We start from the raw sequence: 10176 nt of genomic DNA, 5'->3' as shown, positions 1-10176 counted from the left end.
CTGGTAGTTTCGAACCACTGATCTTAAGGTTCGCAGCCCGATTCATAACCACTACGCTACCAGAGCTCCTTCTGTAGAGGAAAGAATTCAAAGGCTTCAGGAAATTGGCGTGTTAGAGTGGATTTATCAGGATAATCACATAAACCCACACATGCAGTGAACCTTTTACAACACCAGTGATGAAGAAATTTGGGGAGGAAGCCCTAGTCTTCTTGAAGACTACTGCTGCGTTTGCTACTTTATGTAAACCAGATTTGACAGGGGGAACTTCACTAACTGAGCTAAGACACCTAACCACAGTGGGACTGATTGGACCCTATGTTGGTAGGGGCCAAGTGGCAGTACTTAATTGACAAAGATAAGGTGGGTGTGGTTACCATAATGAACAGCAGGATCAAAATAGTAATCAGAATTTGACTTATTTGACTTATGGCATTGGCTCACTAGGCAGGGTGTTCCTAGGAGTGAAAGAGATGGGAAATTTCTAAATATTCACTTGATTTGTACAAGAGGAAAACTTCTAGATCAAGGGAACAGGAATCTAACTTGAATCACAAGACTAGAGAGTCACAGTCTCTCAATCTATTCCAGATTTGAGCCATTTACAGACTTACAACCTCTTGAATGAAGGGGTGGCTGGATCCCCTAAGGAAGGAGCCTGCTACACTGCCAACTATTTCTGTCTTCCAGCCTTACCCCAAAGGATTTACAGCTTTTTACAAAAGTGATTGTTCATTGGGGATGTCTTAGGCTGTGTTCTCTAGAGAAGCAAAACCCTCCAGCTCTATGAGTCAGAAGCCTCTAGCCTGACATCTGACCCACAAACTCGGGACTTGCCCACCACTACAACTGTGTGAGCCATTCGTTTGTTATAAACTTCCCATTAGATACATAAGCTTCAATGGTTTTGTTTCTCTAGAGAATCTAGCTTAAGACGCATGGCTTATAATCTAATATAGCACTAACATAGCAAAGGTCCAAAGAGTACTGGAAATATTAATATTTATATATCATATGAAAGTTTTAATCAATGTATCAAGTTTCTTTTTTTTATTGTATGTTGCATGGTATTTAATATGACTTGATAGTGCTTTATATTACTCTATATATGCTAGTAAACAAAATATTAGGCACATCAGACCAAACCAAACAAGCTCATTGTCATCTAATCAATTCCAACCCCTAGTGGTCCCATACGACATAGAGGAACTTCTCCATAGGGTTTTCAAGGCTGAAATCATTATGGAAGCAGATTGTCATAACTTTCTTTTATGGAGCAGCTAGATGGTTCTAGAGTGTGATAGTTAAGGTTTTTGTCAGCTTGGCTGGGCCTGAATGCTCAGTGGCTTGACAGTTAAAAGGCAGTGATCCCAATGAGGAGATCCAATAATACAATTACCCCCATGATGTTACATACATCCTCACTTCTGTATTAATGATGTCAGATGCAGTCTACAGTAGTACGCTGCATCTTGAGTCAATCTTTTTAAAGGTATAACAGGAGAGAGAAGTGAGAAAGAGAGGGGACTATTACCACCATGAAAGAAGAATTAGGATTGGAGTCCATTCTTTGGACCTGGTTTCCTGCACTATGAATTCAGCTCCTAGATCCAGGCAAAGATTGATGTCATGACACTTGGAGATCTCGAAGGAAGGCTGGACCTACAGATGCTGAAAGGAGACCAGGCCCTTTCTCCAGAGTAACTGCTTTGAATTTGGACTTCTAGTGCCCTAAATTGTGGAAGAATCAATTTCTGGTTGTTAAAGCCATGGCCATGTATCTGTTTTATAGCAGCACTAGATAACTATGACATCACCACTGACATATTAGCAACTAAGTACTTAATCAAGAGGAGGACACAAAATTCAATACTTATTTATCATGTATAGTGGGTTTCTGCTTTGCAATAATGAACATGCTTCTATTTGCTTCCAAATAGCAAAAAGGGGTGTTTATCAGAATATTTGCATTTTATCAGAATATTAATGTATCTCTGTATAATGAAATTGACCAATCTCTTGAAAAAGTAATTAAACGAATATTTGTTGTTGTAGTTGCTGTTAGGTACCGTTGAGTAGGTACCGACTTATTACTACCTTATGCACAGCAGAACAAAACACTGCCCCGACCCTCACAATTGTTGCCACGCTTGAGCCCACTGATGCTGCCACTTTGCCAATCCATCTCTCTGGGGGTCTCCTTCTTTTTCTCTGACCCTCCACCTCACCAAACATGATATCCTTCTCCAGTGACTGGTAACTCCTGACAATATGTCCAAAGTATGAGAGACAAAGTTTGGCTATTTTGGTCTCCAAGGAGCACTCTGGCTGCACTTCTTCCAAAACACATCTATTGGTTCTTCTGGCAGCCCATGGCACTTTCAATATTCTCCTCCAACACCATAACTCAAAAGCATCAATTCTTCTATGGTCTTCCTTATTCACTGTCCAGCTTTTGCATGCATATGAGGTAATTGAAAATACCATGGCTTGGGTCAGGCGCACCTTAGTCTTATATAATAAAAATTATGTTGTGTTGTTAGATCCCATCAAGTTGGATCTGTCTCACGTTGACCTAACGTACAACAGAATGAAACACTCCCTATTTTTCTTCCATCCTTACAATCAGTGATATGCTTGAGCCCATTGTTGCTGGCATGTGTCAGTCCATCTTCTTGAGCTCGTTCTCTTTTTTACTGACCCTATACTTTACTAAAGAAGCTCAGCCTTGGAAACCCGGTACAGTGTCCCTATGAGTCGGAACCGACTCCACGGCACATAACCACCACCACCATACTTTACTAAGCATGATATCCTTCTCCAGGGACTGGTTCCTCTTGATAACATGTCCACAGTTATGGAGATGAATTCTCACCATCCTTACTTCTAAGGAGCATACTGCTTGTACTTCTTCCAAGACAGACTTTTTTATTCTTTTGGCAGTCAATGATATTTTTAATACTCTTCACCCAACATCACAATTCAAATGCACCAGTTCTTCAGTCTTCCTTATTCATTGTCCAGGATCAACATGCTTTGAGGCGATTGACAATTACTTGGGACAGGTATACATTAGTTATTAAAATAACACCTTTCATTTATAACACTTTAAAGAAGTCTTTTGCTACAGATTTGCCCAATGTAAGACATTGTTTGATTTCTTATCTACTGCATCCATGAGTGTAATGAATTTGTCATTTTCATACCACAACACTTAACAACAACAACAAAGCTGTAATTCATGGATTGTTGGCTGAATACAGTTTTTTTTTTTCCCTATTGTTCAGTTACTCTACAGTTTTGTTGCCTCTACTTACCAGTGGGCTGTTCTTTAAACATATTTAGACAATGACCAAGTATTAAAATACCTTTCTAATACATAATGGAATCATAGTGTGGCACATGATAAGTACATGACCACAAGTGCAGTTTGAACTGCAACATCTGTGGTTCAAATCCACCAGGGGCTCTTTGGACACCCTAGACAGGGTCTCTATGAGTCAGAACTGACTTCACAGCACTTAACAACAATAACAATATATTGTGGGAAATGCATACTGGAGCAAGGAGTGCAGTTCTGGGATCATCCTTTCTTATTCTAGATCCTTAGAAATTATCACTGAATATTAGGCACAGAAAGGAGACACTAAAAGAGAAACTGAAAATATTGCCAATAAATAAAAATGGATTTATGTTCGTTACGTAAATAATCTATTGTAGCATTTTAATCCGAAGACTAGCTTTCTAAGACTCAGGAGTAAACTTAAAGGCATGCACAGATTTCTATAAGTTATTAACAAATTATTTACATCATTTAAGGGAAGATTTGGAAAAATTTAAAAACACAACAAACAAGTACTGCAAATATCTATAGATTATCAAGCAGTTCTCCATCGCAGAAACATTCAAAAGAAACAAATAAATGGCAGAAGTGTGTAACCACATACTACATCATCACTGACACTTGAATCTTTCATAAAAAGAAGGGTGTAGGTTTATTAAGTTCTTTAAAATAAATTTTCCTTTTCAACCAATATGAAAATACCTGATGAAGAATGCATGATATGAATGCAGGCTTATCCTGATGGCTTCAATATAAACCTTTATGGACAAGTGTGATCGTTTCATTCTTACGAGAGAACTAAGTTTACAGATTCAGAAAATACAAATTTTACTCATGTAGGCATGTATGATAGAAGATAAAATGCAATGTCTATCTCCCAATTTGAAAATGCTTTATGCATATTCCAACTATAATTATAACAACTGGACAATAGAACATTGATTCTTGTCCCCAAAGAGACTAAAAAAATCTTGATTATACAATGATTTAAGAAAGAATTGATTCACTAGCCTTTGTACGTAAGGAAGTAGATATTGTTAATAGTTTAATTGTGATAAAATCATTGAAGGAATTGTAAGAACAAAGAGTAAAAGGAAATTAAATACATTATAACATGCTAGTGATAAAAGATCAATCTAAAACCAAAATAAAATACTTTGTTTTAATATTTGCTTTCTGATCATTAAATCTTCCTTTATGACATGTTTTAATTTGTTCACTCATAATTATAGCATTTATTATGAAATAAACATCAAAATTAAGTATGAACTATTTATAGGAAAATTAGTGAAAGCCATTTATTTTGTGGGAGATCAATAGAATTTTACATTGATTAGGTGAAACATTTAAGGTCATCAACTCATTTTCTTTGTTGTAAAATATGTGGAATTCCTTTTTCTCCCCCCCCCCACCTTTTTTATTAAAGAAAATACGGTATGTAGTAAAAACCTTAATATCCTATATCCACTAACAATTTTATAATACAGTTCATCTCCTTCTGCTAATGTGGGCTACACCATTTTGCATTCAATCACTAATATTATAGTCGCATTTAAAAATAAATAACTTCACAGCCAGCAAAGACACACATATATACATACATGCATATATGTTGTTGTTGTGAAGTGCCATTGAGTCCGTTGTGACCCTGTATAGAATTTCTAAGGAACAGCTGGTGAGCTTGAACCACCAAACCTTGCAATTCAAACTGAGTTTGTAGTCCAGTGTATTAACTCACAGCGCCACACCAGGATATAGAACTCACATGTTCCCATTCAATTGTATGAGGAAGCAGAGGAGAAGTATCACAGATTATGAGTGTTCAGGGCCCTTACATGTCTTCATCAGGCCATGCTTGGCATTGCTATCCTTCAAGCATATGATACGTGAAACACATCTCACTAAAAAGTGGAATAGACCAGTTGGGTGCTTCCTTTTAATTTTATTTTCCTAGTAATGTATTTTTACTGTATTTTCTAAAGTAGCCATCTGTGATAGAATGGAAAAGGAAGACAGGAAGGATAGAAGAAAGAATGAAAGGAAGAAAGGAAAGAAGGAATTCACTGATAGTTTTAGAACCTCTGCATCGTGTCTATCGTGTGTCCTCTATAACTGGCCCCAAATTCTTTACACAGTGGAACCTGGAAGAGGCGAAACTCCACTGGACTGTCTTGTTTTCTGGGTCTTTTTAAGTTTTTCATGTTAGTCACCACTTTCCAATCGCTCTTTATTTAGTGGGAAAAGATTCGAGTTTTCTCTCTCTGACAGGTTTCTTCAAGTTCTACTATGCAAAGAAGTAGCAGATAAAATAACTACGTAAACACATAACTCCATAACTTTGGTTCTCTTAGCTGATAATTTACCCTCCCACCCACTGATGTTCTCTCTTTACCACCCATCCAACTATATGCACCTACTCGTTTCACCACCCACTTAGCCAATTTCCTCATCACCATACTGCCAACCATCACAGCTTTCTTCAGTAGTGCTACTTGAAAGGTTGGTATAACCTAAAATAAACATATATTATGATGCTAAATGAAAATGTCCCTTGTCCCACAGTAGACTGGAACCTCAGCACTGTTTTATGCCCTATTGACTTCTGCCTAAATTTCTATATGCTTAGAATGAAACTGCACTCCCACCTTCTCTGTCAAACATTTCACAGATTATATAAGATCGTTTTCTCAAAAAAATTTCTCGTCTTGTATTGAGAAAAGCAAGTACTAAAAGAGCAAAATAAATTGTTTATATAGTGTTGTTCATATACAGTTTTCTGGGGGCAATTTGTTGCAAAATCACCTTCTAATTAAAAAGTAATGATAAACCAGTAGAAATCAGTTGGATTTATGTGGTTTGATTTTTTTTTCCACATTCAATATATTTATTTAACTGTCTAGCAGACAATGAACACACATCCCTCCCCTCCTTTAAGTCAGTGTGATGAGTTTTCAATATAAATGATGAATTTCCAACATAAATGACTTAAAAAGAAGCTTGGATAGGAATGGAATGAAACAGTCAAATATATATATTACTGATGCCTTTTTAAAATACTAATATTTTCAACAATTGTATTCAAATGAAATCACCCATACCGTATTTGCATGCTATGTGTTTCTGGTGGAAAGAGAGGCAGCAGTTGCAGTAGAGGTTTGCTCAGTTTCACATAACCCGAAGGCCCTGAATGGAAGATTCTAAAATCCTGAAATCCCAAATTATCATGGCTCCATCGATGCCTATAGTGAAGAGTTTACGACAATCTTGCTTGTCCATCTCATAGATAGACACTAGAGTGATGCTCTTCAGGTGCAGCATCCCTAAGGCTGTGTGGCAGTCCTCAGGGGTGGCCAGCTTGTCCATGTTGCAGGAGCGCCCCATCACCGCCAGGTTGCGCTGGATGCTCTGGGAATGTAGAGTTTGGAGACAAAGGTCAAGCAGTCACCGTCGTCAGAGTTAAAGAGCAAGGGGCAGCAGTCGTGGCCAGCAGCCACCGACGCTGTTCTCTGAGACAAAGGATACATTCAGGAGCGGCAGGAACTCCGCCTTCAGAGTTGAAACCTGCACACTCTTTGAGACATTCGCAACGGACACGGTGCTGTCTTGGCTGACACAGGCCAGGTGACTCCCGCTGGCAGAGAAGCTGACCCTGTGCACCCAGCCACCACTGCTGCTGCCACCAAACTCTGACATAAACTGACCAAAAGTCATCTTACTGTCCCATAGTGTACTGGCTGCCTTCTTATCCACTTTAATGTAGAGAGAAATCACCCTGCACTTGAAATTACGTGAGCCTGCTACCAGCAAAACGTTATTGGGATGCCAGTCCAAGCTGAGGACATGGAGCCAATGGGCTTCGTAATGTGCTTGCATAATGTACTTTTTTTTTTTTTTAAGGAAAAATAGTTTAATAGCAGGTTTGAAGCCTCTCATCTAGATGTTGTTGTTGTTGTGTGCCGTGGAGTCGGTTCCGACTCATAGTGACCCTGTACAGGGTTTCCGAGGCTGTAAATCTTTACGGGAGCAGAAAGCCTCATCTTTCTCCCGCGCAACAGCTGGTAGTTTCGAACCTCTGACCTTGCGGTTCACAGCCCGATTCGTAACCATAGGACCCCCTTATCCACAGAGCTCCCCACGAATGCTCTTCCCATGCCTGCTGGGATATCGCAGCCCCTCTGGGGTACCCCCACTCATCCAGACTCCCCTCCCCTGCTGAGAGGCCTGTTTGGGGCCTATCATGTATGTTTTTATAAACAGTGAGCACAATACTGTACTATGTCCCTTTTCTGAATGTCACGGGACCAGCTCACAGCACCTTCATTAAATAGCCCATTAAATACTCTCTCAGCTGGCACAATGGGGAGGCCACTGCAAGTCCCGTCCTGGGTTGGTTTTTGCAATCCCAGTGCCTCCGCCATGACTACATCTGGGCTCCGCAAGAGCAGCCTGGGGCATGGCCACCTCTCAGCCCTGGGCAGTACAGGGACCTTCTCCCCAGACAGGGGCAGGGCTGTCCAAGTGCATTGAGCTTGCACCGGGCACCCACACAGGCATGGATGGGGACGGGGTCTCTCGAAGAGGAGTGGGCAGATTGATGAGTACATTTTCAGACTCCAAGTAACAGACAGAGATGAGCCATGTTCCACTTCCCACCACAAATTTGTTCTTCATTGGAAAACACTTCACAAAAGTGACCGCCCAGTTAATTCTCAGGATCACCAGGGTGGACTTCCAGACCCCATCTTTCTGACTCCAGACGCATGCATTGCCATCTGCCCCACAAGTGAAGGTGCGGTCACTCTTGGGCATCCAGTGGATACCTGCGATGTGTCCACTGTGTTCACACACTGGCTCCCATTTTTCTTATAGATGTAAACTTTGTGATTATTGGGGCTAAGGGCGATCTGGGCTCAAGCTCTACTCCAGGTTTGACAAGTGATTGGCTCTAGTAAAAACTGATTCAGAGACATTATTTTCAGTGTTCTCAAAAGACAGAAAGTTGGGATGGGGTGGTCAGGTCTGGCTCAGAGCAGAGCATCCGCAGACTCTGGTCATTTGGCATGAACAGGCTATGTTCTGACAGGTGCTGGCCGAGACCAGAGGCTTGGTTTGATTTTTGTAGTTCAATGTATACCACTAAAATTCTCTGTTAAGGTAATTGCTTTCTTTCCATCACATTTGACTTCTTGTCAAGTTACTTTGGGGTAGTTTTCTTTGGGGAGAAAATATATTTGGGGAGAAAATATATTAATCCATCTGTCTATAAGATATTAAAACAAAATCCAGAAATCGGTGGGACTTTTACGTTCAGGTTACCCATCCCACTTACTTAAAGATTTGGTTACAACAAAATCATAGAGATTAGAGAGTGTATTTGGGATTCTATAAGGTCAAAGATGTTTTCTTATTTTAAAAGTCAGTGTAGTGTTCAAAAAATATATTGTATCAAAAATATGAGTATGTAATAAAGTATTGTAGAAACTGGGGGGATAAAGGCAGTTTACAATGTAACTGGGAAAAGAGATTCTGTGTTTGTGTGTTTAAGAGATGGTGGAGGAGAAGGAAGGGAAAGAAAAGCAGGAGAAGGAAGAGGAATACTATAAAGACAAAGAATTTATTTTTCAAAAGATTTAGAGGTTAAAAAATTCTTTACATTTTCTCCATTTTTCCTTTGCCCTTACCATTTACTAGTAAAGGAAGAAGTATAATGCAAATCACTTTTCCACTATCTTAGCCTTACTAGCAGCATCCTAGGATATGAGCAGCAAGTAAGTACACTCATAAAAACTCATGACAATTTTTCCTCTCTCACTTATATTCATCTTCTATTTCCTTAGAAACTTTCCTTTTCTTCTACCCATGTCCAACAACCTCAACACAAAGTAAAAGAAAGGTACTGTGAGGGTGTTGTTAAAAGCCTACAGCCTTTGAGTCAAATATCACTGTAGTAGAGAGGCCAGATTTGGTCTATGGGATATATATTTCACCTTGGATATTCTCACTAAGCATTTCTGGAATATTTAATATACGGAACAAGCAATGTCCTTCCCTTCTCTAGTTTGTAAATATGGCAGTTTACCACTTGTGCTACCAAGTTGTTGTTGTTGTTAAGTGCCATCGAGTTGGTTTCAACTCATAGTGACCCTGTATAGGGCTTCCGAGGAGAGGCAGGTGAGTTTGTGGTCCAGCGCATTATCCCATAGCACACCAGTCCTCCACTACCAGTTAGTAGAATGGTATTTAACTAGTGGATGATAAAACCTATATAAAGCCAATCATTCATATGTTTTATAAAATCTTAGGCTTATTAAAGTAGGATGACTGCTTTAAGCACTTGACTGCTAGCCAAAACATTGGCAGTTAGAATACACTCAGATGCCTCAGAATATAGACCTAAAGATCTTCTTTCAAAAGGTCGCATCCTTTAAAAATATCTGTGGAGAAGTGCTATCAATTGTGCACACAAGATAGCTATGAGTAAGAATCAATTTGATAGTAACTGACAAGAACAAGCACACTAAAGAGATTGTTGAATGCCTCTTGGATATGGAAAGGAAAAGGAGGATCTTTGAGTGGAGATGTTGTTAAGTGCCATTGAATCAGCTCCGACTCTTAGCAACCCTGTGCACAACAGAATAAAGAAATACTACCAGGTTCCGTGCCATCCTCACAATTGGTACATTTGAAGCTACTGCTGATATTATTGTGTCAATCCATCTCATTGGGCGTCTTCCCATTTTTTGCTGACCCTCCACTTTACCAAGCATGATGTCCTTCTCCAGGGACTTGTCCCTCCAAGCTTGTCCAAAGTATGACAGATGAAGTCTCATCAT

General features: G+C 39.6%; 1 pseudogene; it reads right to left on the bottom strand.

The window, feature by feature from the left end:
• Positions 1-6508: 6508 nt before the first annotated feature.
• Positions 6509-8387, bottom strand: LOC102832004 (annotated as a pseudogene).
• Positions 8388-10176: the final 1789 nt, after the last annotated feature.

This window comes from Chrysochloris asiatica, unplaced genomic scaffold (assembly GCF_000296735.1).
Source record: "Chrysochloris asiatica unplaced genomic scaffold, ChrAsi1.0 scaffold00086, whole genome shotgun sequence".
In the NCBI taxonomy this organism is placed as follows: Eukaryota; Metazoa; Chordata; class Mammalia; order Afrosoricida; family Chrysochloridae; genus Chrysochloris; species Chrysochloris asiatica.
This window is presented reverse-complemented; position numbering and strand designations above follow the sequence as displayed.